The 26,031-nt window shown below is 40.2% G+C and overlaps 1 protein-coding gene and 1 pseudogene across 1 annotated transcript in view; both read left to right on the forward strand.

Moving 5' to 3' along the window:
• Positions 1-26,031, forward strand: part of LOC114683966 (zinc finger protein 729-like) — a 279,247-nt gene that overhangs the window by 197,672 nt on the left and 55,544 nt on the right. The window lies entirely within an intron of this gene.
• Positions 5,597-23,786, forward strand: LOC119086161 (annotated as a pseudogene).

Here is a 26,031-nt window from a genome sequence, read left to right on the forward strand (position 1 = left end):
CCAGCTGAGGAACTGGCAAGGTGAGATAGCTGTGGCTTGGTCTGTCTCTCTGATCTACCAGCGTTGACCCCAATAACTGGCCTCAGGTTTGATTTTATTAATAAGAACTTTTAACATTCCTGCAACATCTGGTGCCCAACGTTCGTGTTACGAATTCATGAAAAAGCTGTTGCCTGTGGCCTTGTGAGCCCCAGCTCAGGCCCAAGCTACACTCAGCCGGTGGTGGTGGCACACGCTGGTAGGATTTGCTGAAGGAGACAGAGGCAGGAGGATTCCGAGTTTTGAGGCCGGCCTAGGAGGCTTGGGAGAAGCTTTGGCCGGACAGAGCCACAATCAGTGGTGGGACCATGGAAGCAGTGGCTACTGCTCCACGTTGCCAGCTCCTTCTCATCGTGTTGGTGACTTGATGATGCTGCTACCAGGGACGAAAGGCTTACTGCTGCTGGTTCAGAAGAAGAATTGCCAGGACCATCGTGTTACAAGAAAGCATCAGCAAAGGTCAGTTTGGAAAATTTTGGCAAGACAAATTTTGGTGGGAGAAATTGCAGTGAAGATTTCCTGTACTAGGGAAGAATGTTCATGGTTCGAGAGACAGACATTTATCAGACTGTGATTGCTCCAAACCACAGAGGAGGCAAAAAAAAAAAAAAAAAAAAAAAAAGTCTGCAGGAAACCATGACCATGCCTAACAGTGACTTTGAAATCTTCAAAAGATGACAGGATCCTACAACGATGATTCCACATGGACTATGATAAAGCCATTAAGCCGATTCACACCATGGAAAAATCGACTTTGGACTACAAACTGGTCAGGACAATTTCGAGAGGACTAGCTGAGATGATCCAGCCTGACAGACTACTTGAACAAGGACTTGAAACAAGCCCTGAACTTTCCTATTATGCAGAGACTGGACAAATGATACAGGACTTAATGATTAACCCAAAAATTTTCTTTTCAAGATTCCCTAAAGATATCTTCACCCTAGAAAGCAAAAAGAAAAAGAGAATATAGATATGAGATAGATCATCGAATCTACTCTGAGAAAAAAAGATAAAGAAATAATAGGATAAATAGGTAGATCATTGAATCTACACTGAAGAAAAGGGGAAGATATAAAAATGACAAAAGGTAGACTACTGAATGTATTATGAAAGAAAAAAGAATAGGATATGATAAGATAAAAAGGGAGATTATGGAATCTACTTTTAAAAAGGAACTACTTGTTTTAAATAAGATAAGTAATGAAAATTTTTTGGTCTGAGTTTATCAGATGTTACTGGACTGGACATTGTTAATATATATAATGGAGTTTTTATCTGAATCTGTCAAATGTTAATGGACTAGACATCATTAATGTAATTTTTGGCTGTATATATTGTATATACTTATTGGATAGTTTTTTCTTGTATTAGTTATAAGCTTTTTTTAATTTTAGACAAAAAGAGAGGAGATGTGGTGGTATTGTGTTTTCCAAAATATTGTGTACTCTAATAAATTTATCTGGGTCAGAGAACAGACAGCCACTAGATACAAAGGCTAGAAAATGGTGGCACTCACACCTTTAATCCTAGCATTCCAGAGATAGAAATCCCTCTGGATCTCTGTGAGTTCAAGGCCACATTGGAAATAGCCAAGCATGGTGACACGCCTTTAATCCCAGAAAGCCAGCCTTTAATCCCAGGGAGTGGTGGTAGAAAGCAGGAAGATATATAAGGCGTGAGGACAAGAAACTAGAGGCATTTGGCTAGAACATTTTGGCTGGTTAAGCATTCGGCTGGTTAAGCTTTCAGGCTTTTGAGCAGTAGTTCAGCTGAGACCCATTCCGGATGAGGACTCAGAGGCTTCCAGTCTGAGGAAACAGGACCAGCTGAGGAACTGGCAAGGTGAGATAGCTGTGGCTTGGTCTGTCTCTCTGATCTACCAGCGTTGACCCCAATAACTGGCCTCAGGTTTGATTTTATTAATAAGAACTTTTAACATTCCTGCAACAGCCATCACCCACAGAGTGTCATAATGCAGCTGTCATAAGTCCTTTATGTTTCTCTAAGTAACCCACACTCCTGCAAGTTACCCCCCCAAAAAAACTCACAGGTTCACTGTGCTTAGGGTTTGACTCAGTGCTTAAGAGCACTGTCTGCTCTTTCAGAAGACCCACTTAGAATCCCAGCACCCTTACACAGGCACTCAATCTGTAACCTCAAATCCAGGGCATCCAGCATACTCTTCTGGCCTCTGGGGGCACCAGAAACACACATGGTGCACAGACAGGCATGCAGACAAAACACCTCTATAAAGATAAAGGAGCCTCACTGTTTTTCACGTTGGACTCCATTGGTTTCCCAATTTTGGTTTGTCATTGGTTCCTTATCTGTGATAAGTAGATGTTTGTCATTGTTTCCACAGGAAGAGTGTCACACATCTGTTCTGTAATTGGGGTCACAGTAGTTTTCTTACTTTCATTTTTTCTTTCTTTTTTTTTCTTTTTTGAGATCATCTAGACTGATTTTAAAAATTCACCTTCTACTTCTCAATCCCAGACCAGTGTATGACCTCCTTTCCCCACATTTATGCCTATGTTAGTTATTTCTATTCCTGATTTGGCCATTCTAACTAAGGTGATATGGAGCTTAAAGGAGCCTACTCTGTGTTTTTCTGATAGGTATAAAACCTTTTTTTTTTTTTTAATTTGGGTTTGTTGTTTGTTCCTTTGTTTTATATTTGCTTTTGGTTTTACTGTTTTAGTTTTGAGATTATTATATAATTATATTATTTCACCTCTCGATTTCCTCCCACAAATCCTCCCATATACCCCTCTCTGATCACTTTCAAATTCATGGCCTTTTTTCATTAATTGTTATTGCACACAGATATATACATGTAGATACATATATATTTCTCAATATAACTTACTCTCTTCATACGATGTTACTTCTATGTATGTTTTCAATGCTGACCATTTGGTATTAGATAATCAGTTGGTTTGCCCTTCTCTGAGGGATACCATTTCTCCTGCTCCCAGCATTCCCCAGTTGCCTGTAGTTCTCTGTGTGTGGTTGAGGCCTTGTGGGCTTTCCCCATCCATTTTCACTGTCCATTGTTGTTGTCCTTGATCAGTTCCCATTTGGCAGCCATGTTGGAAAGATTTTATGGTATTGATTCTGGTCTTACTAGGACACACAACTCCACAGTAAACTCCTTAATCCTCTGGCTCTTACAATCTTTCTACCCCCTCTTCAAAAATATTCCTTTAGCCTTAGGTATAGGAGTGTTTTGTAGATGTAATCCAATGAGTCTGGCCTCCACAACTCTGCATTTGATTAGTTGTGAGTTTTTTTGTAGTGGCCTCTGTCTGTTGCAAAAAGAAGTTCCTGATGAGGGATGAAGATCATGCTTATTTGTGGGCACAAGGAAAAAATGTTTAGATTCGTGTTAGGGATTATGCTGGTTTAGTAAAGTAGTGGTTGTAGGTTCTCCTCCAAGATTCACCACTTCTTCGGCACCAGTAGGCAGCTAGAGTTCCAGCACCAGTCATGGTTTCCCTTTTGTTAAAAGGGTCTTAAGTCCAACTCGAGAGCTGTTTCTTACCACGAAGGTATGCTTGCCACTGCTGCACCCTGAGGGCAGTTGTGCCAGGATGATCATTGATGTGGTTCACAGCACCATAGCTGGTTAGGACTGTTGTTTGGCTCCCTCCTATGGAAGTTTATATGGTGCTTCCAGTGGCATGAAAGCTACTTCTCAGGAAGGAGTTTATTTTAAGACAGTGTTTCTCTGTGTGTCGCCAGCTCTCCTAGACTCACTATGTAGACCAGGCTGCCATTGAACTCAGAATTCCCCTTGCTTCTGCTCCTGTGTGCTGGGTTCAAAGGCTTGCATGACCTTGCCCAACTATATATAACTTGTTATCCATTTCATAACTTTGTTATGAACATCATAGCTTTTTGTTACCCATGTGATAACAATTACCAAGTTAACTGCACAGTCTACTTGAAATGAGTTAGAAAGTGGATCTTATGTCTACTAACATTAAGACTTCTATTCCACTGAGTTGGAAACTCTAATGGAAATAGATGAGTTTCCAGGTGCATACAACATACCAAATTTCAACAACATGATATAAATAATGTAAACAGAAGTACAAGTAGCCATGAGACTGAAACAGGAATAAAATGCCCCCTTAAGACAACCCCATGACCAGATTGACAGATTCCATCAGAACTACAAAGAACAGCAAAGCTACTTAAAATACTTCTTGACACATAAAGGAAGACTTCCTGATCTTAGTATTACCTGATATTACACCAGGCACTGATACAACCAAAAAGAAATTACAGACTGACATGGTCATTTAAAAAAATATTATTAGTTCTCTCTCTCTCTCTCTCTCTCTCTCTCTCTCTCTCTCTCTCTCTCTCTCTCTCTCTCTCTCTGTGTGTGTGTGTGTGTGTGTGTGTGTGTGTGCCTCAAATACTGCCCACTCTAACCTCCTACCTCTCTACTATCCTCGTCCACAATTCCAACAAATATCTCTATTCTGTTTGCTTTGGGCCTCACTGAGATTAACCAGGGCCATATGTGAGACTGTGGGTTTACAGATATGTGTCAGAAACTGGTGGGCTCAGCAGAGGACTACAGCTAAAGGTAATGATTCTTCTCCTACTATTCTTCTCCATCTATTGCCAATATTTGAGAGGTAAAGGGTGGGCCCTGTGAGCCTTTCCCTTTCCTAGACTGGTTGTGGTCTAGTGTGAGGTCCATGCAGGTCAGTACAGCTGCTGTTGGTTACTGATTACAACATCTGTGTGGAATCTAGAGAATGACATGCCTTAGCCCTTTTTCCTCTTTCCCTGCTTATTTCTTTTCCACATCTTTATACTCAACATTCCCAGAGCCATAGATGGGATGGTGTAACTGACATTTTTAGGACTGGGACCACAAACTATACTTATTTTCTTCAACAAGAACAGCTAACAGTCTATGAAATCAGCATTACATTTTTCCACCAAAGAAATTTTCAGTTGTATCTCAAAGCACCTTAGCGTGAGTTACAGAAGACAAACTGGTTTCTGCGTTAATAAAACGGCAAGGCGAGAGCAGTACAGCGCGGGATGTACTTAGCCCTGGGCTGTTAGCAATGGACTAATCACTGACTTCTTGAGACGCCTAATTCTTTTCAAAATCCATTTCCTGAAAGGTCTCTCCCCAAGGCTCTATTGCAGTATTTAGTTTTGGTTTCTCATGTTTGTGTTAGCGATGGGACGCTGGCATCTGAATTTAGCGGGTTATATTTTCTGTAAGTTGAAGCCCGGGAGGCTGGTAGTCAAGTCAAGGTTAGGCTGCCTGTCTTTTATCTGAAGGGCTCGGAACTCACTGTGGGGCTCAGAAACCGGGGTGCAGCGTCCTCCTAGATGCAGGTCTGGTCCAGGCTGGCAGCGAGCATGTGGGGAGGCTGTGCAGAGCGGGTGCAGGGCAGCCTGACAGCTGGAGCTGTGTGGAAGGCAGCCTGAGACTATGTGGGAGGGACAGTTCAGTGGGGCGGGGACACTCACCCGGAAATAGCGGTTGGAAGAGGTTATTGGCCCTTGATGAGGTAGTGGAGGGGTGTATAGAGGAGGAACATAACGGAAGCTGGGAAGGGGCTCTACTGAGGCACGCTAAATTGGGCGGAGGAGCCAAAGCCAGTTGTGCCAAGTGCCCATTCCCTGTCTCTGCTCCAAGGCCTGAACCTTGGAGAATCCCGTGGTGCAGACCTGGGTGTGGGGACCTGAAAACTCCCCGGAGCCGCAGTCGCCGCGCGGCGGGCCTGGGAAAGTCACCAGTCAGCAGCGCAGTGGCGGGAACCGCAGCCCGGCGGCCCTGGAACCTCCCAGGTCAGAGGAGCTGCGGGGCTGGGACGCGGGAGGGGAGGGACCGGGGGTGCGAGCAGTTTCTCTGCTGTTCATGAGGAAGCCGGCTCTGAAGTTCTGCTGTGGATGTCTTTCCCTTGGTGTATGGAATAAGACTGTTTTGTTTTTTTTTTTTAATTGATCTGCTGATTACCGAAATAGTCTTGTAAGAATAATATAATCGAATATTTGAATTTATCTTTTGAGATTTGCAAACACGATTCTCTTTGCTTTGCTGGAAAGGAAAAAGCTCTTGAAATCTACATTCATCCACGCTAAATCCCGTGTTATAGGTGGGTATCTGAGGACTTGGCATCCCTGGAAAAGTCTTAGGTATTAGTCTGAAAGACCCCAGCATACTTGCTTAGCCTAACGCCATTTTGAGCAAGGCCTGAAAAGTACGGGGAAAGTTCAGTTAGAGGACATGGGAACAAACAGGGTATCTGCGGTCGGCCACCTGGCCCCAGAACAGGGAACTAAAAGGTCAGAAAAACAACTTGTACCCTAGATAAGAGCCAAGTCAGCAGGCGTGTCGAGCTCGGGGGGGGGGGGGGGAAAACCACGAACTGTCCTGAGTTTGAACCTGGCCTCATATGAATCGTCCAATCAGAACCCTGTAAACCATGCTTCTCGCTTCTGTACCCGCCCTTCTGCTGCCCGACCCTATAAAAACCCTCCACTCCAGCCCATCGGCGCGCCAGTCTCTTGAGCCTCTTGAGTGACTGTGTTGCCCCGGGTACCCGTGTTCCTGAATAAAGCCTCTTGCTGTTTGCATCTGACTTATGGTCTCGGTGTGATCTCTGGGCGAGGGTCTCTCCAGAGGGAAGACTACCTTCGGGGGTCTTTCAAGTCATGAAAAGAAGTAAGGTTTTTTCAGAACAAGGGCATCGGGAGACAAGGAATAACAAACACAAAGTCACTCCAGGCAACAACACACACACAGATTTTTTGAAGACACAGAACAGTGGTTGCCACTCTAAGTCATGAGACATAGGGGGCTGAGTGGAGGGTCGGCTTTTATAGTCTTTGTAGTGTGTGCAGTGACCTAGTGGAAAAGTACATTGGGGCCGGAAGTACCGCTTGGCGATGAAGGCTGAAACATTGGCCATTAACAGGGACTCAGGGTGGAATTTCCAAGACTCTTGAGTCTCTGGACAGGCCAGGGACAGAGGATTTTCCACTGGCCGACTGTTACCCTGCAGAAATGCCTGCAGATTGAAGTGAATCAGGTGTGTGTGTGTGTGTGTGTGTGTGTGTGTTTTGCCAGTTCCCCTTGTATGGTTGTAAACATAAACATTTAAAACTAAACTTTTTACTCACCATTAATTTTCTGTCTGAGATATATGCACAGAGAAACCCTATCTCAAAACAAAACAAAATAAAAAGACAAAAACAAAAAAGAAAAAAACATTATAGAGTAGCATGTTATTAGAAAGTGTCTTTTGAATACTTATAACAACTCATCTACATCAGAAAAATGTCTACAATAGTCTGTTGTATCCTCAGTTCAAGAAAAGACTCCTGTCCATGGACACATGACCAAACTGTTATTTTTGGTTCTTGTGTTTGCTGTGTTTGAGACCTGAACTCACAGTGTTACTCTGTCTGGCCCAAACTCATCCATGTAGACCAGGCTGGACTGGAACTCACAGAGTTCCACCCACCTGTTTCTGCCAAGTGCTACGATTAAAGGTGTGCACCAACACAGCCTTTCTAACTGTTCTTTTTTTTATTTTTCAACCTGTTGACAGCCAGTTGTATGACTGTGGACTTCTCCCAAGAGGAGGGGCAATGCCTGTACCCTGCTCAGAGGGCTTTGTACACAGAGTGGCTGTTGCAGAATTGCAGTAGATTGGTTTCTGTGGGTGAGAATAGTTTGTTTGCAGTCTCCCTTGCTCCTCCTCAGGGTTCCTAGGAAAACTAGTTTGCATGTGTGTGAGCTGTGTGTGAAGGAGTCTCACGCCTCACAGAATAAAGCAAAATCCTCAGCGGAACAAAGAAAGTTGTCATGAACTGTTCTCTTATTGTGAGTCCTTTTCTGAGGTGTAGAGCTTCCATCATATCTGGCCCTGATAAATTCAGAACCTCATTAGTGTATGATGTTCTCATCCCAATCATTCAGTTCCATTTCTGCCCCTGAGTTTTGACTGAGCTGTGATTGGAAGTGGGATTCCAGTTACATTAACTGAAAATGCTTTCTAAATATTTTCAGTATTCTGACCCTGCATGACAATTCGGGAATTACTTGTAGATTCCTCTCTTCATCTACTGAGCACAGTATTGTGTTAGAAATCCGGGTGCTCTCTGAAAGATCTCTTTGTCTTGTGCAGGCCTCACTGATCACCCAGACCTGCTCACCTGTGTAGCAGAACAAAGAAGCCTGGAAGATGGAGAAAGAGGAGACAGGAGCTAAGGATCTAGGTATTTGGAGGGTTTGGTGAAGACTGATTCCAAGGGGTTCAAATGAATGTGGGAGTGGGACATGAAATAGCTTTTGCCACTAGAAATATTTTTAGAGACTTCCACTGATAAAAATGTCACAATTATCGTATTGCAAGTATGACAACAAGTTCTACCGAAGTATTCATACTAGGAGGCAAATAAAATTGTATTTGACTAAGCATGTGAGTGATGCTGTCTTTTCTCCATGCACATTACTGATCATGTCTTCAAACCAATATTAATTTGCTTTCATTTCTATGATTTTAATATATTATAAAATAACGAAAATTAATACCTCTAGGTTTATTATTTTATGAGATTTTATATTTTGATATTTTAGCACATTCACTACCTTTTAGTGTTAATGTTTCCATTTCTGAAAATAATGCCAGCATAGATTTATAAGAAATCAGGAAGTGTATTTACAGACTGTTAAATTCTATCTGTACTGTCTTCCCATGGATATTTCCTGTTGTCTGTGGTCGTGACAATTCCAAATGGTTTCCATTGCTGTAATTGTAACAGACGGTAAGATCACCTCAAAGTTGGATCCTCTTAGTATTTTTTGACTCTTTGCTGTTCCTTTGTACTTTCAGGACTACTTTCTGTATAATATGCAAATAGAATTGTAATGGGAATTGCTTAGAGTTTTAAGAAAACTGACCTCTGTTGTTTGAATCTTAGATGGTGTTTTAATTAAAAAAAAAAAGAAAGAAAGAAAGAAAGAAAGAAAGAAAGAAAGAAAGAAAGAAAGAAAGAAAGAAAGAAAGAAAGAAAGAAAAAACCCATAGCCAGCTATCAGGGTGAAAGCGGAAAGATCAGAGAAGCAGAGCAGCCATCCACTACTTGTTACCTCTATGAATTCCTCAGCCTAAGAGAGTTCCCGTTTCCTCACGCCTTCTATACCTTTCTCTGCCCTGCTGTATTACTTCCTGGAATTAAAGGCATGTGTGCTTCCCAAACAAAGACATGAGATCTCAAGTGCTGAGATTAAAGGTGTGTGCCACCACTGCCTTGCTCTGTTTCTAATCTAGTGGCTGGCTCTGTCCTCTGAATCCCAGGCAAGTTTATTACGGTACACACTATATCACCACAGTCCTCCTCCTAGGTTGTCTTCTTGTGTGTGAAGAGAACTTGAGACAGTGTGACAGCTTTCACATGTTTTTTGTAGTCTCCTGTTTTCTGTCTGCTGTGGATGATGTCTGCATCCAGGTTTTGTGACATGCACCTCCTGTTGACAAAAGAACATTCTATCTAATGGGCTATTTCATCATTTGCTAATAATTTATTCTGTATTTTGATACTTTTGTCTTGACTTTTCTGTCACTATTATAGTTATGATCATCAGTCTTCTTTACTGCTGTCCATAGTCATGGCATTGTTTTAAAACACTCCTTCTTTCTCAGTATCGTGTGTGTATAGATATGAAATGAATTTTTGGTAGAAATATATGCTTTAATCTCAGCTGTCGTTTTTTCTTTCTTTTTTTTTGTTAGAAGGCTTTAGTGTGTTTACATCTCTTGCTTATGAAACATTATCAATTTGAATTTCAAGAAATTACTGAAAGAAATGCATCTGTTATTGTTTAGGAACAGGAGTGTGGACACTGACTAGGCAGAATTGGAATGTCTGTACATTAAGTTTATATTATCTTATGATCTACACTGTAGAGCTTTTTATTATGTACATATTGGCCCAGTCTGCTCAATCCATTTGCTTCTTTATTGATTGTATTATTATTTGCTCCCTTTGTAAGTTTTCTTTGACAGATTCTGGGTTTATATCCATTGTACTATAAATAGGTAGCTAATAAATGTATCTGCTGTGTAGACTCTCTCTTAATACATTTAATTATTACCATTTCCCTGGACATTTTTTAACTTTACACAGTACTGTTTATCAGTTCCTGCTCTTCTAACAAGTGTTGCCCCTTTGTGTTGCTCTGAAGGCTCCACTGTTTCAGATCATAAATGAAGGTCTGTGATTCATTGTATAGTAGGAGAGCTTGAACCCAGGTTCATATTTTTATATGCAGATGATACTTTTCCCAGTGTCACTGTTTGAAGAGACTGTAGATAGCTTCTGCAACATGTGTTTGTGGTATTTTGTTGGGATTCACATGGTCATTGCTATTGGGCAGGTTCTGGATCTGCTGCTGTAGTACATTGGGCTGTTTACCTGTCTTCTCCACTCCCATGATGCTGTTGGTTGTGTGGCCCTGCAGTGTCATCTGGAATCACACCAGGATGGTTCCAGCATTGTAACATTTCCCTAGGGGTGCTCTGTACCCAGGGAATTTGTGCATCAATACAATTTCTAGTTTCTCTTTACTATTTCTGTGAAGTATGTTGTGGAATGTTCAAATATCATGCAGTTTGAACTGACTATATAAACCACTTTCAGAAATACTGCAAGTTTCACAATGTTATGTCTTCTTCCATCTGTATAAATCATTTTTCCGTGTTCTAGTTATGATTTTCTTCTGTTTCTCAGTGAATTAGTTTTCATTGTAGAGCTCTTTCGTCTCTTTGGTTAATTCATTCAAGGGAATTTCATTTTGTACTCTCTCTTATTTTTATTTGCTATTCAGTTTTCTAAAGATAGATTTATATATTTTATGTATATGAGTGTTTGTTTCCTGAATGGCTATATATCATGTGCATCCTAAAGTTGGAGTTTGGGTTTGTAAAAGAACAACAGGTGCTTGTAACCCTTGAACCATCTCTGTATTCTATATTAAGTTTATCATGTGCATAGCAATAATAGAAAATGTTAGATTCTATTGATTATTTTTATGTACATGATCCAAAATCTTGACTTTACAGAGGCATTTTTTTTTCTTTAACTGCTGTAGTATATTTGTGCATATTTTTAAACATAAAAATACAACCTACTCAGTCTGTATGTTTTCAGGGATGAACATTTGGTAATGGATATCCATGTGGTGTACTCTTCTCTGGGGAAGACTGTTTTTCCAGCTCTCAGAATTCCTTAGTGTTTGACTAGGGTTGAGGCCTAGTGAGCCTTCTCCCTTCCATGTTAGCATGTCTCTTGGTGTTGTCCTTGTTCAGCTCATGTGTAGGCAGCCATGTTTGTATGATTTCATGTGTGTAGCTTCTCTGGCATTTCTAGGAAACACAATGTCACAGCAGACATCCCGTTCCTCTGGCTCTTACACTAATCCCACCCTTCTTTCTCAGTGATCTCTGAGCCTGAGGGGAAGGAGTTGTGGTCCTTATATGTTGGTTGAGACTTAGCATCACAACTCTGCATTTTCACTGATTGTGGTTCTCTGTAATAATCTCCATGTATTGCTAAAAGAATTTTTCTTGATGATGTGTGAGAACTACATTTATCTCTGTGAATAAGGAAAATATTCAGAATGCAGTTAGGGATTATGCTGATTTGGTAAAATAGCGATTGTAGGTTCTCCTCCAAGATCCATGCCTTCACTAGCCCTAGGGAAACTACCTAGGTTTCCAATACCAGGCATGATTTGCCCCTTGTTGACAGTGTCTTAATCCAGTTAGAAGCTGTTGGTTACCACCAAGGTCTGTGTGCCACTCTTGCACCCTTAGGGCTATCATGCAGTGCAGATCATTGTTGTGGTTCATGGGTGTCATAGCTGGGCAGGACTGTTGACTGGCTCCCTACTTGAAATCTTGAATGTTGCCTTCTAGTACCATGAAAACTAGTCTCCAGGGAGGAGGCTTTAAGGTCATAACCATCTCTAGTCCTTTGGGATCTGTGTCTGAAGTGCATGGCTTCTTCAAAAAGAGACTCCCCTTCTACCTCTGTGAGGCAACCATGAGCAACATCAATAGGCTACAGTGTTTTGGGAGTCTCTTGGACAGCTGTGACCATTAGCTTCAAAGCAGGCTTCTGATGCCTGGAGTTCTGGTCACTGCAGTCACTCCAGGTTGTGTACTCACGTCTGAAGATTTGGAGCTAGGAACTTCCTATGAGAGAGAACATGCAGTGTCTGTCTTTCTGGGTCTGGGTTACCTCACTCATATGATCATTTCTAGGTCCATCCATTTAGCTGCAAAGCTCATGATTTCAATTTTCTTAACAGCTGAATCACATTCCATAGATTATATGCACCGAATTTTCATTATCCATTTTCAGTTGAAGGACATTTAGGTTGTTTCCCTTTTGTAGCTATTGGGAATAGAGGAGCAATGAACAAGGGTGAGCAAATATCTGAGGAGTTGGATGTGGAGTACTTTGAGGATATACGAAGGAATGGAATAGCTGGGTCATGTGCTAGACTTACTTATTTGAGGATTTGTTTAGTTAATTGAGGATTCTCTCTATGGATTTCCAGAGTGGCTAGATATTTTTGTTTGTTTGTTTTTGGTTTTCTAGACAGGGTTTCTCTGTGTAGTCCTGGCTGTCCTGGAATAGCTCTGTAGACCATGCTGGTCTTGAACTCAGAGATCTGCCTGCCCCTGCCTCTGCCTCCCAAATGCTGGGATTAAAGACATGTGCCAGTGGTGGCTAAATACTTTGTTGATAGGGTTTTCATTCCCTACATTTTGGTTTTTGATGTTGCTGGTTGGATTAATGGTAGTATTTTTCTTCCTTCTTTTTGAGAATTTGTGATTTGCTGTCTTGCCTATGGATGATTACTTTACAGTTCCCCTGTATTTATCTATTCTTGACATGAAATTTATAATTTCCTAGCCTGGCAGTGGTGGCGCACGCCTTTGATCCTAGCATTTAGAAGGCAGAGGCAGGCTGATTTATGTGAGTTTGAGGCCACCCTGGTCTACAGAGTGAGTTCCAGGACAGCCAGGACTGTTTCACAGAGAAACCCTGTCTCCAAAAAATAAATCAAACAAACAAAGGAAAAAAGTGTTATTTCCCATGTTCTCAAGGATGATTCCTCTGACTCTCCTGTGTCTCTTCTGTTTCTAATTTATTATCTGCAGTGCTGCTTTAGTGAAATCAGTTGTGTTAACTCAGGACTATCTTGAAATGCACTTATGTCTCCATCAATTAAAGAGTCTATTTTTCTGGAGGCAACAATATGTTTAACGGTTTTCTCTCCAAGCTTCCAGTGTCAGTCCATGATTTCCTGGATTTGGGATCATGGACTGGACACCTGGTTGTAATCTGTTGTTTGGGTCTTTTCATTGTTCTTTCACAGCTTTCAGTATTAATTTTTGCTTTTCCTTTTTGACTCCTTGTATGAAAGGTCAGCAAGCCATCGTTCATTATTCCTGGAAGAGAAACTCAAAGAAGAGAAACGGAAAGCAATGGCTGATTCTCCAGTAAACATGTCCCAGGTCAGTGGTCATGTCCACTATTGTTCTAGAAATGTTATATTTTGAGACATTGAAAGACTCTATTTTTTGTTTTTGATAATTCTTTTCTTTCTTTCTTTCTTTTTTTTTTTTTTTCCGAGACAGGGTTTCTCTGCGTAGTTTTGTGCCTTTCCTGGAGCTCACTTGGTAGCCCAGGCTGGCCTCGAACTCACAGAGATCCACCTGGCTCTGCCTCCCGAGTGCTGGGATTAAAAGCGTGTGCCACCACCGCCCAGCTCTGATAATTCTTTTTTTTTTTTTTTAATTAATTTATTTATTATGTACACAGTGTTCTGTTTGCATGTCTCCCTGCAGGCCAGAAAGGGCGCAAGATCTCATTACAGATGGTCGTAAGCCATCATGTGGGTGCTGGGAATTGAACTCAGGACCTCTGGAAGAACAGCCAGTGCTCTTAACCTCTGAGCCATCTCTCCAGCCCCTGATAATTCTTTTTAACTTTATTATAAAAAAAAATGTTGCACTGTTCGTAACTGCTTAGCCATTTCTCCAGCCCCAACTGCACCCAGCTTTGACTCATGGTTGTTAACCATGTTTTTGTTTGTTTTGTTTATTTCCACAATAAAATCCTTCTTTTAACTACAAAAAAAAAAAAAGTTGCAAAGAAACAACAAAAAAATTCACATACTGGAATTAACCAATTATACAACTCAATGAACTTTGTGGTTGTTTTTTTTTTTGTTTGTTTGTTTTCAAGACTGGGTTTCTCTGTGTATCTCTGGCCTTCCTGAAACTCACCTTGTAAACTAGGCAGGCCTTGAACTTACGGAGTTCCACCTGCCTCTGCCTCCCAAGTCCTGGGATTAAATGTGTGTGTCACCACACCCGGGAACTCAATGAACTTTTATGCCATTACAGTAGTCATTGGGAACTATAGCTCTGGAGCTTCACATTTTATTTTATATGTTCACAATTGAATGTACTCATCCACCAACAAAAACCAAAAAGCCTGTGACAGAATTAGAAGAAGAAAAGCAGTTCTCTCCATGTCCTTTTTCATAACTGGTGTTCATTACCTACATTCAGTCCTACCTCAACCCCTGATAATTATTAACCTTTCTTGTTCTCTTTTCTCTATATTCTGCTTTGCCCACATGTATTTTGTTTCCCACATATATGTGTGTGTGTGTGTGTGTGTGTGTGTGTGTGTGTGTGTGTGTATGGCTAGGTTCTTCATATGAGGGAAAAATGTGGTTTCTTCTCTCTGACACTGTATGACTGCACTTAATATTACATATTTTGAGTCCATTCATTTTCTTGCAATTTTTTATTACATGTTTCTCTTCAGCTGAATAGTATTCCATTTTATTGGTATACCATTTTTATTATCCATTCATTCGTTGATAGACAATTGGGTTTATTCCAATACTTTGCTATGGTGAATATGGCAGCAGTAAACATGGGGTGTACATATTTCTACAGTAGGGTATGGAGTTCTCTGGTTATGTTCCTAGGAGCGACATTACTGGGTCCTACAATAGTTCTATCTTCATTTTTTTTTTCAATAACCTCCAAACTGATTCCCACAATGGCTGTATTAATTTACACTCTCCCACACACACATCAACAGTTAATGATGGTTCTTTTCTCTCCACATCCTCTCTTACACATATTGTCAGATTGGTTGATGACAGCCATGCTCTGCCTGGGGTGAGGCAGTATTTCAAAGTAGGTTTAGTTTGTTTTTCCATAAGGGAATTTTAGGGATCCTGAACACTCTTTGCAACATTTATTGGCCATTTGTATTTCTCTCTTCACAAAGTATCTATTGATATCATTTACCCATTGGTCTAATAGCAGTTTTATTTCTTTGGTATTTAATTTCTGTAATTCTCAGTAAATTCTAGATATCAGCCTCTATCCAAAGAGTCCCTGGTCAGACTCTCTCCCATTCTATGGTGGGTCTGTGTGCTCTGCTGATTGTTGCTCTTGATGCTCTATCTGTTGACACTTGGGTTAGTTCTTCTGCTGTTGGGATTCATTCTAATCAATAAATCCTTGCCCATCCCATTATCCTCATGGGGATTCCCTGTGTTTTCTAGGTTTCTGTGTTTCGGGTTTTAAGGTTTTTGATCCATTTTTAATGGATTTTTGTATAAGGTGAGAGATACAAATCTAATTTTATTCTCCTGCTGGATCCAATTTGGCCAGCACCATTTGTTGAAGAGGACATATTTTTGTAATGTACTTTTTGCCTCCTTTGTCAAATATTAAGTGAGCATCACTTTCTGGTTTTCTTTCTGGATTCTCTATCTAATTCTGTTAGCCTCTTGTCTAATTTTATGCCTGTACCGGGCTGTCTTCATGACTACAGCTATACAATACATCTCCTGTGGCACTTTTCTCAATTCTGCTCCCCACCATCCCCCTGCTCCCATTTTGTTTTGTTTTGAGGTACACATTGCTATGGGATGTCTTTCTGTACACTGTGAATATATGTTGCTCTCGTTGGCTAATAAATAAGCTATTTTGGCCTATGGAAAGGCAACTTAGAAACAGGCAGGCAATCCAAGCAGAGATACAGTGAAGAGAAGGGCAGAGTCAGGAGACTCAAGCACACTACCCAAGGAGCAAAAAGATGCCAGAAGACCAGTAATGTCATGGCCACATACAGGAATAGGAATAGATGACTAGGAATGGGTTGAGTTAAGTTATAAGAGCTAGCTAGCAAGAAGCCTGAGCCACAGGCCATATAGTCTGTAGTTAATATAGCCCTCTATGTATTTACTTGGGACTGAGTGGCTGGAGGACTGGGCAGGACACAGGAAAAACTTCTGTCTACAAATGGCGCCCAACATGGGGCTTGAACCCATGAACCTGATGCTTCCCAGAGTTGGAGAGGTAAGTGTGACTTGTTGGTGCCTGGCCATGTTGAAAAGCTGAGGGGTGGAGCCAGCAGGCAGTGGGGCCACTTTCTTCCTAGCCACACATTTTAGAATCTCTCCTGGTAAGGCAAAGATTACAGATATGCAATAAGAACACATTCTGGAAGAAACTCTAAATGGGTACAATATGTTTAAAAATATACATAGGTTTGGGAGAGTAAAGGAAAGGTATAGTCATAAAAAAAGAAATACATAGTTTTAAAATAATAAAATAAAGTTCTCAGAGAAGGGAATAAAATAATATTTAAAAAATGGGCCACATTAGGATGGAAGATACACAGAAAGTCTAGATTATGTGTATTATTATGTTGTCTTTAAAGTTTTGACTGCTATGAGATATTTGATTATAAAAGCTGCTGGATTAAACCAATCTACATATTTTAAAAACATCATGACTCCAAAATTTAAGTCAAAAGATATGCCACTTTGAGGGAGAGTTTATGCTTTTATTTCCACAGGAAATAAGAGGCTCTGGATTCATTCTATGTTAAAAAAAATCAGATTCGATCAATGAAGACCCCTTGACATCCTGACTACAGACATGGAAAAATGAACCTAAAATTACTACAAGACAGATGATGTTTATTTTATCCGCTCAAACACATAACAAAAAATTATCTTTGAATGACTAATGTACAATGCACAATCTGTACTTACATTGATGCAGATATGTATGTTACCTTTAAGTTTAGGTATTTTCAGTATGAGATGACTAGACACCAATGAAAACAAATGGCCCAGATGATCTAGCATCTCAAAATGTCTGTCAGCAGTTCAGAATGCCTCTGTTGCAGTTTTCTCTGAGTTCTGTACTCAAAACAGGTTCAAGGCTGCTGGCTGAGATGATCCTGCCTCACAGACTACTCTAGTCAGGACTTGACCATAATCTAAATTTTCTTAGGGTCTCCCAAAGATTACCAGTGCCCCCAATTAGCAGGAAATAGCCTAGAAAACTATGCCCACATTCCAAAAAATAGATTATGGATGAATGTCCTTGTTTAGGGGGTTGGTTACAAATTGTTATTGGTCATAATGAATCTCCTTTTAAAAGGAGGAAGGGGGATATGATATAGAAAGGTATGATATATAAATAATAGAATAAAAGGGTAGATTATTGAATCTACTTTAATCCAAAAAAAATCTGTTAATCTTACATATTTTACATTAGTATGGATTTGGTTTATTGATACAAATTTAAATTTAATTTTGCTATACTGTATACATATTTCTACTCTTGTTTAAGGTATTATGTTTATGCAACTCATTTTAAATTATAAAATATAATTAAGAAATACAGATTAATAATCATCTATGATGATCAAACATAGTCGTGTTAATTAAGTTTTCTAAATATAAATAGGTAAATTTCAATTAGGTAGATAATCTTCAAACACTTCAAAGACCTACAGAATATGGCATTTAAAATGTTTTTTAAAACTTAAACTTTTCTGGACAATGAGACATGTTTGCTCCTGGCATTACCAGTTTACTTCAAAGAGAAAGATAGGCATCAAAGACACTCCATATGGAGTTTATCTTCCTCTAGGCAAAATTGGCCATTTAGACGAGAAACTGCTCTTGCCTGAACTGATTAACAATATGTTATATACACTGCACATGCAGCATCCATGGAAAAATGACCTTTAACCTTTGCCAAAACAAGTTCTGATGGTCCTTCTGGGTTCCTGCTTCACAGAAAATACTACCAAACATTCTGCAGGACACAGAGGAAAGTGATTGATAAACTTTGCCAATAGGCAAGTCAATCCTTCAAATTTCCTGCTTGACAAAAAGTCTGCCAGAGACTCTAGGTCTGTAGACTAAAAAGGGATGCCCCAAATTACAGAGGAACTTTGGGTGACTGTCAAGGCAGCCAGATGTCTCTCTCATTTCTAGACTATTGGAAATTGCTTACAATGCACTTTCTGTTTACCTAGGTAATATTATATCCTTGTGGGGTCTTTGATGGAATTAAAGACTGGATAATTATATTTTCCTTGGTTACAATAAAAGATAAAATATATTTGAAACTTAAGACTCACAAATATAGGGTAGATAATGAAATGTTTTCATAAATTTTGCTAAATACTAAATAACTAATTCTTGCTTGACAACTATTTTGTTATATATAATTTTACTATACTAAAATTAAAATCTTCCTTTTTGATTAGACAGAAAAGGGGAAGAGCTATGGGATGTTTTTCTGTATGCTGTGAATATATGTTGCTCTCATTGGCTAAAATAAGCTACTTTGGCCTATGAAAAGGCAGCTTAGAGGCAGGCAGGCAATTCAAGCAGAGATAGAGAAGGGTGGAGTTGGGGGAGATGCCAGCCCACCACCCAAGGAGCAACAAGATGCCAGCAGACTAGTAACACCATGGCCACAGGGCAACACATAGATTACTAGGAATGGGTTAAATTATAAGAGCTGGCTAGCAAGAATCCTGAGCAATAGCCCATACAGTTTGTAATTAATGTAAGTCTCTACATGTTTACTTGGAAATGAGCAGCTATGGGACTGGATGGGATGCAGGAAAACTTCTGTCTACAACACATCCCATATCTACCTATGACCTGTAATTTGGAAAATATTTTCTTTGTGACACATGAACAACAACAACAACAAAAAATGTTGGGGCCTGATAGCTATTGCCTCAAGCCTTTAATCCCAGCACTTTCTTGGTAGAAGCAGGCAATTCTCTCTGAGCTCAAGGGTAGCCTCTTCTACCCTTCTAGATCCAGGATATCCAAATTCTGTCTCAGGGGAAAAATAAAACTGAAGCCCAATTGCTACAGAGAATGGACTATATATCCTTATATCTTGTTGAGTGAGGCCACATGTGCTGTGTAGGCTCCATTTGCGGGATCTGTGCCATGCCCTTGAATCATGCTTATAAAAATGTATATTGCAATGCAAGGATTGGTTGCTGCAACATCGTAGAAAGTGTGCAATTTAGAGAGACAGAAGGATAGATGGACGGGAGGATAACAGAATTGGCTAGAGAATCCAGAAAGAAAAACAGAAAGCTATGCCCACTTAATAGTTAGCAAAGGAGGCAAAAAATCTTGGTTCTTAATACTAAATAACACTTGGTTAAGCACACTAGAAAGTGTGGAACATGGCTGGCACATGTGCCTTGATCATGCCATGAAATTGGTGTTCTAGAACATAATATCAGATGGTAGTCTACTTGTATTTCTCTTTGGTGTTTACTATCAAAACATTGTTGATTCGTCCATGTGTTTGTTGACACCTAATATCTGTTTGTCTCAGAAGAATTGCTGCTCACATCACCCACTTGGTTAGGATGCTCAGTGGTAACTTCCCAAACTGGAGATATCACTGTGTCATCCATGGCCCAACCCCATCTCACTGTCCCAAACAAGATCCCACTGTGCAGCCCTTTCTGGCTGGGACTCATTACATAACATTATGCAAAATGTATCAGGAATAATGTCTTGAGGACATTGACTGATGTGTATAAACATCACATTTCATGCAGAATGAACAGTCCTTATGATTGCCTTGCTCTAGTCAGTTCCTGTGAGAGTCATGGCTCTACTCCTCTATCCTGCAACTGCAGTGTTTAAAAGTAAAGATTTGGGGAATGGGCTCTGACCTGCAGGTTTGCATTTCTATCCCTGACTTGGGGCTCAGACAGAAGATGTCATCACTTTCCATTTCCAGACAAATAAAGGAAGAGTCATAAACACCACTAACCTAAAATCTGTTAGGCAGTACAGCATAAATAGTAAAAAGGAACACATTGAGGACTACAAATTCAGACACAGTAGCTCAGATTTTCTCCTGAGCATCCTTCTGTGCTCTTTCATATTTGCAAAGCACTGAAAGGGGGCTATAATTCTCACACAATTTAATGTATTCATTACTCACAGGAAATCTGTGTCACTTCTGAATGGATCCACAGCTACTACACTTACATATACATGCTTACTGGCAACTTAAACATTATTTGGTATGTTTTTGGACTTCCATAAATTTTTACAACTCTTGGGGAGTGAAATATTATTGAAAACTTCTGAGATTGTTATTTGTCTAATTTGCCTTATACCTATTTTTTAGTAAATTTTAGATTATATCAAATATGGCTGATGCAGATTTTTCTATCTGCTTGGCAGTGGCCCAAATAGTCTCATAAAATTAATTACATGAACTATCTATCTCATATATTAATGTCGGCAGCATGCAGTGTTGTTATGCTCCTTGTTACTGAGGAAAAAAACCCAAAACCTCTATCCATAATGTCAGCCAATAAGTCTGCCTTCCATACCTACCCATTTGCTATTTAATGGTGTGGCATTGGACCTAGAGTTTAAACATCCCAGCTGAGCCTGTTAGAATAGTCATGTAAGGCCCAAGTACACACAGGATTGATATGTGTCAGTGTTTTAGCATGAGCTACAGGTACAACGTTTAAAACACATTTTGTCATCATGAATTTTCCTCCTGAGACATGTCTGCTGTGATCCTGTGTAACATAAACACCGCATCCATAACAGATAGATAACCATGTCCAGACCTTAAATGTGTTTCTTGTATACTGCTTGTATGACTGTTGTTTCATCCTGTTTTCACAGTTAGAAAATCCATTATAGAATGTGACTATGTTAAAGATCATCCTTTTGAATAATTGTTTTCGCTCATCTACATCACTAATTTCCTTAAGTCTACTTATATCTAGAAAAGCACTCTGTCTGGAACCACTTGGTCATCTGTACTTTTTTGTTTGTTTTCTTTTGGGGACAGGGTTTCTCTATGTAACAGCCCTAGCTGTCCTGCCATCCACTTTGTAGACCAGGCTGGCCTCCAACTCACAGAGATATGCCTGCCTCTGCTTCTTGAATGCTGGGATTAAAAACATGCAGCACCACACCCAGTTAACCTGTTCTTTTAATTGCAGGGTCTGTTGACATTCCGGGATGTGACTGTGGACTTTCTCCAGGAGGAGTGGGAATGCCTGGACTCTGCTCAGAGGGCTTTATACATTGATGTCATGTTGGAGAATTACAGCAACCTGGTCTCTGTGGGTGAGAACATTTTGCTTGTAAAATTCCTAATCCAACTTTTGTTTGTTCTGACTTTATAGACTATAAAAGCTCTGATTAGCTGTCTTGGAAACAACAGGAGACTAGGGAAAGTTTTTTAGTAGAAAAAAAGTTTTCTATGGTATCTGAAAAAAATAAACCCTTTGATTCTTCAAAGTAAGCCTTTAATCTTGGAACTGGGTCTCTCTCTGTACTCTTTCTTGCTGAATAAAAGCTAATTACTGACTCCATAATTAATTATTTCATCTTCCTTGTAGGATTTCATTCTGTTTTCTGAGAATTCATGCAATTATATTGAGTGAAAATTGTGGGAGCTGTATTCTAAGTAGTTGTTGGTTGACCTATGAGAGAATTTAGAGAGACAGTCATTTATCAAATGTTTAACCTTGGGACAAGCCCTATTCATATGACTTGTACTCATTTTCAGAGAACTATTGCAAATGTGATCCTGTCCATCAACATGTGAAGACTGAAAAGGAGTCTTGTCAGTGTAATGAGCTTGGCAAAGTGCTTCATGACCTCTCCAAATATGCACTTTATAAAACAAGTGAAACTGCAGAGCACTCTAATAACTACAGATGCAGTAACCACAGGGATGCCTCTATTGACTCATCAAACCCAGACAGACATGAAAGCATGCACACTGGAGGTGAACCTTGCAAATCTAAAGACTGTGAGAAATCTTTAAATTTGTGTTCCAACATTACTCAAGATCAGAGACTGTACACTGCAAAGAGGGAACACAGGCAAGGAGAATATGATGACTATCTCACCTTTGCATACAGTCTTTTGCAACAAACAATTGGAAAGTCACCATACCGGTGTGGGAAATGTGAAAGATGCTTCAGTACTGCCTTAAGCCTCAGTGAACCCAAGAGAAATCATACTGGAGAGAAGCCCCAAAAGTGCAACATTTCTGACAAATCCTTTACCCATTACACAAATCTTAAAAAGACATCAAAGATTCCATGCTGGAGAGAAGCCTTACAAATGCAGTGACTGTGACAGATTCTTTACCCACTATTCATCATTTAGAAGGCATCAGAAAATTCATTCTTTAGAGAAATTATACAAATGTAAAGAATGTGGTAAGTCCTATATTGAATTATCACATCTTAAAAGGCATTACAGGATCCACACTGGTGAGAAGCCTTATAAATGTGAGGTATGCGACAGATCCTTTAACCAGTGCTCAAGTCTGAAAACACATCAAAGACTTCATACTGGTGAGAAACCTTACCAATGCAAAGATTGTGGAAAGTCATTTCCTCAGTTGTCAGCATTTAATAGCCATCAGAAATTGCATACTGGAGAGAGCCTTACAAATGTAAGGAATGTGACAAGTCTTTTGCCCACTGTTCCAGTTTCAGGAGACATCAGAAAACCCATACTGCTGAGGAACACTGCAGTTGTTCAGAATGTGGCAAGGTCTTTCATCAGCTTTCCCACTTTAGAAGGCATTACAGAATCCATACTGGTGAGAAGCTTTACAAATGTGAGGTGTGTGACAAATCCTTTACCCAGGACTCAGGCCTTAGAAGACATCGGAAAATTCACAGTGGGGAGAAACCTTACAAATGTAAGGAATGTGACAAATCCTTTACCCAGGACTCAACCCTTAGAAGACATCGGAAAATTCATACTGGGGAGAAACCTTACAAATGTAAGGAATGTGACAAATTCTTTACTCGGGATTCAAATCTTAGAAAACATCAGGAAGTTCATACTGGGAGAGACCTTACAGATGTAAGAAATGTGACAAATCTTTTACTAAGTGTTCAACTCTTAGAAAACATCAGAAAATTCATACTGAAGAGAAAAATACTGTTTTAAATTATGTGACATAGCATTTATACAGTATTCTATGCTTACAAATCAAAACAGTATACATAATAGAAACATACATAGCCAGGAGTGGTAGCATACAACTTTAATCCCACCACACAGGAAACAGAGACAGGAAGATCTCTTGAGTTCTGAGTTTGAGACCAGCCTAGTCTACAGAGCAAGCAAGTTCCAGGTAGCCAGGGCCACACCGAGAAACCCTGTCTCTAAAACCCAAAAATAAATAACAGAAAGAAAGAAACATAAAGATAAGAAACTTGTGAAAGCCTCAGGAAGATTTAAATCTTAGAAAATATCACAAAGTTTATGTTAAAATAAAATTTTGCAAATGTAATTGTGCGAAGAAACTTTTTTTCCTCTTTTTTTTTTTTTTGTTTAATGTGTGTGGTTGCTTTGCCTGCTTGTATTACTGTATAGTACATGTATGCCTGTTGCTTGTGGGTGTCAGATGATGGCATCACATCCCCGATGCTGTAGCTACAGACAATTGTGCACACACGTGTGTTGGGAAATGAACCCTGGTCCTCTAATGTTGTACCCGTTTTGTGAAACCCCCAGAGACCACCAAGGAGCCAGTTTCTAATGCAAACACATAAGGGTTCTTTTATTGTCAGATTCAACCTTAGCCATCAAATGGCAGATGGAAGGAAATGTGGCAGCGGTGGTGAGCCCAGGTGTAGAAAGTTTTTAATAGGGGAAAACTGCAAGCTGGGATGGGCAACTTGGGATTGGGTAGAAGGAATATGGGGCAAGGTAATTTTTTTTTGAAACTATTGTTCTAGACTTTGGGTGTGAAACCACATTTGAAACCACTGGGTTAGACTTTTGGCAGGGAACTACAACCTGCTGAACAGAATTATCTAGATTGCTCAGCAGGATTATCTAGATAGCTTCCAGGGCCATCAACCATAGACAGAATGTCCACAGGAGCATACTGTTCTGTATTGGTTGGAGTTGTCATGGCACATTCCTGAGGTCCTTCCTAGAAATGAGCACAGCCGGTGGTCTAAGATGGTGGCCCTTTCCGTAAGATGGGGTCTGTATTGCCTTCACACTAGAAGAGAGGCCAGTGCTACTAACCAGTAGGCCAATGCTTCAGCCCCTGGGAAATGCTGTAATAAAAACATTTATCTTGTTCAGCATCCAAAAATTCATAATACTGCCAGGTATGGTGCATGCCTTCAATCCATGCACTCTGGAGTAGAGGCAGGTGGAACTCTGTGAGTTTAAGGCCAGCCTTATCTACAGACCAAATTCTAGAATAGCCAGCGCTACACAAAGAATTCCCAAAAATCTTCTAAAACCAACCCAAACCCTGGGAAAAAGAAAAAGAGAGGGGTTGGGAATTTAGCTCAGTGGTAAAGAGTGCTTGCCTAGCAAGAGCAAGGTCCTAGGTTCGGTCCTCAGCTCCAAAGAGAAAGAGAGGGAGAGAGGGAGGAAGGGGGAAGGGGAGGGGAGAGGAGGGGAGGGAAGGTGAGAAAGAAAAGAAAAGAAAAAAGAAATCCCTGAAAGTATGTGTGAATTCATTTTGAAGTACTGAGAAAAGTATGTGGAAGTATTTACTCCAAACTAAATAAAAATGGTACTGCTCCCATTAACTGCCAGTAGACCTTTAAGAAGGAAAGGACTCTTGGGACTCTGCCTCAGCCATGATGAAATGGCAATTATCCAATCTTACATGGTTGCTATTGTCAGCACTGTACTACCCATTACCAACTACAAGAGGAGGCTTCTTTCACCAAGGCTGAGAGTAGTATAAATTGATAATTATAAACATGAATATTTAGATGGCAGATAACAAGATCATGTACAAAACATCTATGGGTTCTGCCTTTGGATTTTTCATTCCCAAGCCATGTTTTTTGACCCTGTTACAGTACTAGGCATGAATTCCCCTCTATGGAGCAAGTCTCAAATCCAATCAGGAGAGAGGTTGGTGATGCCCATAAGCAGTGATGCCAGTGTTGCAGCAGTGCACACATCCTTGCTGGTCGGTTGGTATTGTAGGATGCAGGGTCCAGGGGTAGATAAGACCACTGACATCATTTCTTTGTGGCCAGCAGGACATCCCTGGTAAGTTCTAGTTTGCTCTAGATTGCTCTCTCTCTCTCTCTCTCTCATACAACCAAAGTATTTGGTGTCTTCAGCTACACCCTGTACTTATGGTGGCCTAGTAAGAGCACTGGCAATGACCTGTTTTGTCTGGGATGCCTCTGGGGCCTCCCTGACCAGGAAGGCCTAGGCAGATAACCAGTACCTGGTACAGTGAGTTCTGTTTAATACCCATGGTGTCTGGGAACATCATTATTTACCCACACAGGACACCTGTGTTCAAAGTTTTAAAAAAATATATTTCCTATTAACTAGTAAGACAGTGGGATTTCATAAGTTTCTGATGTCCTTCCTCTTGGTTGACCATCCCATTCTTCCTTTTTTCTTCCTGTTCCATGTCCAGTTAAACACTTAGTATACATTACCCATTGCTCACTATTTTATACAAGTGTTCTACTATTCTCTATTGTTATATTATTTACTTGGGTTTCCAAATGATAGTTTCCCATGTAGTTTCTTCATGGACA

The sequence above is a fragment of the Peromyscus leucopus genome, chromosome 1 (assembly GCF_004664715.2).
Source record: "Peromyscus leucopus breed LL Stock chromosome 1, UCI_PerLeu_2.1, whole genome shotgun sequence".
Lineage (NCBI taxonomy): Eukaryota > Metazoa > Chordata > Mammalia > Rodentia > Cricetidae > Peromyscus > Peromyscus leucopus.